The sequence below is a fragment of the Orycteropus afer genome, unplaced genomic scaffold (genome assembly GCF_000298275.1).
Source record: "Orycteropus afer afer isolate SDZICR_OR568_19922 unplaced genomic scaffold, OryAfe1.0 scaffold00010, whole genome shotgun sequence".
NCBI lineage: Eukaryota > Metazoa > Chordata > Mammalia > Tubulidentata > Orycteropodidae > Orycteropus > Orycteropus afer.
In genome coordinates, this window is record NW_006921597.1 from 9,077,053 (window position 1) to 9,083,710 (window position 6,658).

General features: G+C 41.4%; 1 pseudogene; it reads left to right on the forward strand.

Moving 5' to 3' along the window:
* Positions 1 to 1,651: 1,651 nt before the first annotated feature.
* LOC103203628 lies at positions 1,652 to 2,527 on the forward strand (annotated as a pseudogene).
* The last annotated feature ends 4,131 nt before the right edge of the window (positions 2,528 to 6,658 follow it).

Genomic DNA, 6,658 nt, shown 5'->3' on the forward strand with positions numbered 1-6,658 from the left:
CATAGAAAGTTATATGGAATAAAGAAATTGACACCACAAAAAAGCACATAACAAAAATGACAGCAACAAATTCATATTTACCAATAGTACATATCTGGCAAGGGACTTATCTCTAAGATTTATAGAAAACTCCAACACCTCAACAGCAAAAGAATTAACAATCCAATTGAAAAATGGGCAGAAGATATGAATAGACACCAAGGAAGGCATTCAGGTGGCTAGCTAATGCATGAAGAGATGCTCACAATCATTGACCATCAGAGAGATGAAAATCAAAACAACAATGAGATATTGTCTCACCCCAGCACTGATGGCAAGGTTCAACAAGAAAGAAAATAACAAATGCTGGTGGGGATGTGGAAAGATTGGGACTCTCATACACTGCTGGTGGGACTGTGAAGTGATGTAACCACTGTGGAAAGCAATATGGCAATTCCTTAAAAAGCTGGAATTGGAGATGCCATTTGACCCAGCAATCCCATTACTAGGTATATATCCTAGAGACGTGAGAGCCAGGACAGGTACAGATATATGCACACATGTTCATTGCAGCACAATTTACAATAGCGAAAAGATGGAAACAACCTATGTGCCCATCAGCGGAAGAGTGGATGACCCAACTATGGTACGTACACATAATAGAATGCTATATGCAGCACTAAAGAATAAAGTAGAGTCTGCAAAACACCACGTAACATGGATGAACTTGGAGGACATTATGCTGAGTGAAATAAGTCAATCAGAGAAGGACAAATATAATATTAGTTTGTTGTTGTGGAGATTCAAGGAAAGGTTTATATATGGAAGGAAACTTTGTTGGTTGCCAGGGGTAGAAAGGGAGGAGAGGGAACACAGCAAAAAAAAAAAAAAAAAAAGCATTGACCCATGTCACTTTAATTTTGTGTATTTCACTGTACATGAATTATAGTTCAATAAAATGCATTTAAAAAAAAAAAAAAAACCACGAGCAAGATATTTGATGATTGTACCATTTTGAACCGGTTTGAATCCCTGGTTTTTGCTTTAGCAGGCAATCAACTTGAGTTGATTCAGACTGAAAATTCCAGCAGCTTTCTGTGGTTTCAACGTCAGTTCTATTTTAAAAGTTTATGCAATTCTGTTCATATCTGTCCTGTGTGTGTGCCTCCGGTTGGTCAGTCTGGGACCTGAACTAACCCTTAGATTATTTCTCTAATATTTGATATGCTGATTAGCATCAGATCACACATGTACAACACAGGACTGAGTCAAGGAGTTTGTAAAGAACTTCATGGAGTAACTCTCCTGAGTTTCTCCCTCCTCATGATCACTCCAAGTACTCTCCAAGTCTCTGTGACTCCCCCTTTGGCTGGAAAGTTTGTGTTTTATTTACCCTGTTCTGCTACACAAGTTCTATGAATATGTTCACATCTGGGGCTAGTATGGTGGAAGACAGAGAGAGAAAAAATTAAGGAGGGTTTTCCCAATTCTCTTGGGACCACAGCTCCTCCATTCAGAGAGGACGTGTTCCCTAGGGACTCCCACTGCCACCATTGTCACTGCTATTGGTGCTACAGGATTGCTGGGATATTAGAATATAGAGAAAAGAATGAAAAAGAAAAGAAGAGGTGCTCTGTTGGTGGAAATGTGATTTACCTAGTTATGTGGAAAAATGGCTGTGTCCTGCTTGGTAGCTCTTTGCCAAGGGGTTTCAAACATCCCGAAGGCTTACAAAGGGTTAATAACTTCTCAGATCCCTACTAGTTCAGGGTTTGTTGCCTAAGTGTGGAATCTTTTCACCAGTGTAGAATATTTCATACCACGTTATCAAGAAAAAGACTAGAAGAAGTTTTTGATGACCCAAAGATATAGAGGGAAGAAAAAGTAAAATCTGGAGCTTCATGGACGTGTCAGCAATTAAGGAACAAAAGTAATGAAGATTTACATAAACTTTGGTATGAGCTCTGGTGGCATAGTGCCTAAGGCATTTGACTGCTAACCAGAAGGCTGGTGGTTCAAACTCACCAGGCACTCCTCGAAAGGAAGATTGGGCAATCTACATCCCTAGTGATACTGCCTCGGAAACCCAAGGAAGGGTCACTGTGAGTAGGATCCGACTCAATGTCAGTGAGTTTGTTCTTTTCTTTTTTTGACAAAGAAAGAAACATTCTCCTCACTCTAGAACAGGAGGCCAAGTGGCAGAGATTACCAATGCCAAGCCTGGAGAGATTGGAAAAGGTGGTAGATCTATGTATATATTAGATAAAGCTGTCCAGGAAGGAGAAAATGCCCTAAGGCTTCTTCAGACTGGTCAAGAAAAACTAAGCCCAGTGCTTAGAGAAGAGACATCTTTGGACGAATCATCTGGCACAAGTTTGAGCAGTGGCCCATACCTTTGTACCTAAATAAACGATCTAATAAGAAATGTTTCTTTGCAATGCCCTATGTGGACTATTTTGTCAGACTGAGACTTGAGAAATATATCAGCATTGAATCAAATAAGAAAAGTCTGAAGAAAAAGAAAGAAAAATTTCTCCATTTTTTCTGAAGGCTGGAAGTAAGTCTTGCCTAAGATGTCTGAACTCTTAATATTTTGTTTTTCAGGAATAATAGTCTACATACAAAAGTAAATATATGTTAAGTGGTTTATAAAGAGATTGTTTTTTCATTAAATGACTAAGTTTAAAAAAAGAAAAGAAAAGAAGAGGAGATTTCCTCCACTCCGCATGTTAGAAATCTCCTTTCCCCTGCCTTGAGCTTGGTCCACACTTGGTGCTGACTTCCTGATTGGGGCTGCTTCAAATTCAGATTAGGGGCTGCTGGAGGAAAAAGAGGCAACTCACTGTTTCTTTCCAAGTCTGTAAGTTTTTACAGGTTCAGTGGTACTTTAAATTCTCATCTTTTCACACACTCCATCTGCTACTCCCTACTGCTCAGAGTCCTCAAATAGCTACTCCATGCATTCTGTCCAGGGTTTATTGCTCTATTTAGTGGGAGAGCAGAGTGGATTATATTTATTCCATTTTACCTGAGACCAGAACCCCCTCACACACCTCCTTTCTTGATAGTTGCTAGTACTCATTAGGTTTCTGTTCTACTAAGACTGGCTGTGGTCAGAATCCCCTACCTCCCTTTCTCCTTGTTGCTCCTAGATAAGAAAAGACTATGTTGTTGTTGTTGTGTGCCGTCGAGTCGGACCCGACTCATAGCGACCCCTCCTTGGGTTTCCGAGGTAGTATCACTACGGAAGTAGGATTGCCCAACCTTCCTTCCGAGGAGTGGCTGGAAGAAAAGACTATAGCCAGACATAAATAAATCATGTTGAAACAGAGTTCTTTATGAGTGCCACTTACCTGGTCATGCCTACTCTATATTCTAGGACTTTTATTGCAATAGGCAGGTGGAGGTCAAACTATGTCTAGATATCCATCTAGAAGGAAATCCAGAGAGACGGTTAAGTGCAATGTTTTATGAGAGCAATGAAATAATCTGTTGAGAATGACTAAATCCTCACTAGGAAATGAGAGCCCTGGAAGTGAGAACATTTTGTTATACCTTGGTGTAGTGGTCAAGGCAAAGGCATTTGGCTGCTGGCCAAAAGTTGGTGGTTCAAACCCATCAGCCACTTCACAGAAGAAAGACGAGGCAGTCCAATTCTGTCAAGATTTACAGCTCTTGAATGACTGCAGTGGGGAGTGTGTCCATGACCATGTATAAGGATGGCAGATAATGTTTCTAAATGTATATTTATATGTGCTGTAAGAATGTCTGGGTGTATAGTAGAGGTAAGAAAGTTAAGATAACTTCTTGACTACAGACAACCACCCTGAGGGAGTGAGTAGTTGAACCTGTGCAGTTGGGACCATGGTCACAGGGGACATCAAGCTCAATTGGCATAGTATACCACACAAAAACATTGTACTACATCCTACTTTGGTAAGTAGTGACTGTAGTCTTAAAAGCTTGCAAGTGGCAATCTAGATGCAATAATGGGTCTCTCCTCGTCTGCAGCAAAGAACAGTGAGGAAAACCAAAGACACATAGAAACAATTAGTCCAAGGGACTAGTAGACCATGCGATCCTCAGCGTATATGACCATGAGACCAGAAGAACTAAATGGTGCCCAGCTACCACTGTCAACCACTCAGAAATGGATCTGTGTAGGAGATCCTGCATAGAGTAGGAGAACAATGTGGAAAAAAATTCAAAATCATTAAAAAAAGAAAAAAAAAAAAAAGACAAGGTTTACTGGTCTGATAGAGCTTGGTGAGACCCCTGAGACTATGGCTCCTAGTTACCCTTCAGGTCTGGAACTAAACTCACTCCTGTGGCTTCCAGTCAAACAATAGACAGGCATATGGTGTGAATATTTGCATCAGTAGATACACTCCCTAGAATGATCAATTATGGGAGAACAGAAGGTCAGTATTTGCACAGGGAGATAGGTCAGGGGACAGGAATGCATAGGAAAGAAAGACACAGGGAAGAGGTAACTACCGAGAGGAAGTGGGAAGAGAACTGTTACATTGTGGGGATTTCAGTCAATGTCATGAAGCAGAGTGTGTATGAACTGCTGTATGGAAAATGAATTTGTTCTGTGGGCTTTCATCCAAATCACAATATTTTTTTTTAATTAATTAAAAAAGATGTACAGCCTTAGAAATCCAATGGGGTTGCTATGGGTTAGAATTGACTGGCTGGCAGTGAGTTTGGTTTTGGTTTTACCACTTAAACATTTACTTACACTAAACACTTGCCATTCTGATATAAAGTAGTTCATCCTCCATGAAACCAAACCCAAACCCACTGCCATTGAGTCAATTTTGACTTATTGCGACTCTTTAGGACAGAGTAGAACTGCCCATAGGGTTTCCAAGGCTGTAATTCTCTACAGAAGCAGACTTTCACATCTTTCTCTTGTGGAGTGCTGGTGGGTTCTAACCGCCAACTTTTTGATTAGCAGCCAAATGCTTTAACTGCTATGCTATCAGAGCTCCTTCCTTCATGAAGAATTGGTGAAAATCTTTAGCTGGTATGGCTAAGAGAGTGGAGTTTTTTCAGTTATGAATTCCTCCTCTTTCCTACCCATGTGTGTGCCTGCCCTCTGGGGAGGCTTTCTTATATTAGATTCCTTAGCATAGTGCCTAAGGCATTTGACTGCTAACCAGAAGGCTGACCGTTCAAACCCACCAGCCACTTCATGGAAGGAAGATGGGGCGATCTACTTCCGTAGTGATACTGCCTCGGAAACCCAAGGAGAGGTCGCTATGAGTCATGTCTGACTCAATGGCACATAACAACAACAACATTATCATTTGGAAAAGCTCTAAGTTGTGGCTTACATTCAAACTTCATGTATTTTATTGCAGGGGATGTTTTTCATCTTTCCCTCCTACTCTGAGAAATGCTGGTACTTACTTATTACTCTAGTAATGCTTTTTCCTCTGTTTGCTTAATATTGTAGCTGATTTCCTAACCCAAGCAATTTAGTGTCTGACCTTCTGCCTCTGTTTTCTGCCCTTTTGTTTGTGATTGTAGTGTGGCAAAATAATGGGGTTTTACAACTCTAATTAGTAGGAAAAATAACTTCTGAACTAAAAACAGATTGCCCTCTTGCTTGGGCAGAAAAAAAAGAGGGCCATGATCACCCTTCTGAACTACCAGTAAACATTCTTAATCATTTCTCACCTCCTTATGCAGGCCAGTGCTTATAAAACATTACTGTGCATATGAATCATCTGAGGATCTTGTTAAAATACAGATTCTCGTGGACTTGGCCTGGGATGGAGACCAAGATTCTACTTTTCTGTTACACTCCCTAGTGATATTGATGCCTCTGGGCCTACTGAGGGAACTTTTGAAAGCAACGGTATAAACTGCATTAAGAGTTTTTCTGCTAGTGGCAGTGGTAAGAAAGAAAGAAGACATGGCAATGTTGTATTGTTTAAGAAATGGCCCTGTGTTCTTTTGGTCATTGGTCATTGGGTTCTCCTAGAAGCAGACCCTGAGATGGAGTTTACCAGTCCCGGCTGCTGTTCAATCCCTTCTGACTCACGGTGATCCCATGTGTGTCAGAGCAGAACTGTGCTCCAGAATTTTCAATGGCTGATTTTTCAGAGGTAGATCACTCAGCCTTTCTTCCAAGGCACCTCTGGGTGAGCTCCAATATTTGAGTTAGGAGCTAGGCATGCTAACCCTTTGCACCACCCAGGGACTCTGAGATGGAGGTCAGCATGCAGGAAATGTATTAGCAAGAGCTCTTGAGATTTATATCTGTAAGAGGCAGAGGAGGAAGTTGGGCTGTGATATATCATCAACATGACCTCAGTTAACCTCTCAGGGAAGCATTGAATCTGGGAGGTTCCTTTGGAGTTGTCCTCAGTTAGGTGTGGGGGACCAAGACTTTATAATCCAATTTCAACAAGTCACTGGATGCCGGCGACCCGAGAAGGGAATGTGGCCTGGGCGAGGTGACTCTTTTCAGCAGAGACACTTTTTATAGAGGGCTGGCAGCTGAGGACTGTTTGTAGGTAGGCCCTCCAGCAACTGGGGGAATTAGTCCTTCATTTCTGATGGACTATCTGGGCAGCAAATCACAGTCACTCACAGTCATGGACCCTGGCCTCTCATTGCTCCTTTGCTGATATGCTACCTTGGAACCCATCTCTTCATTTTTATG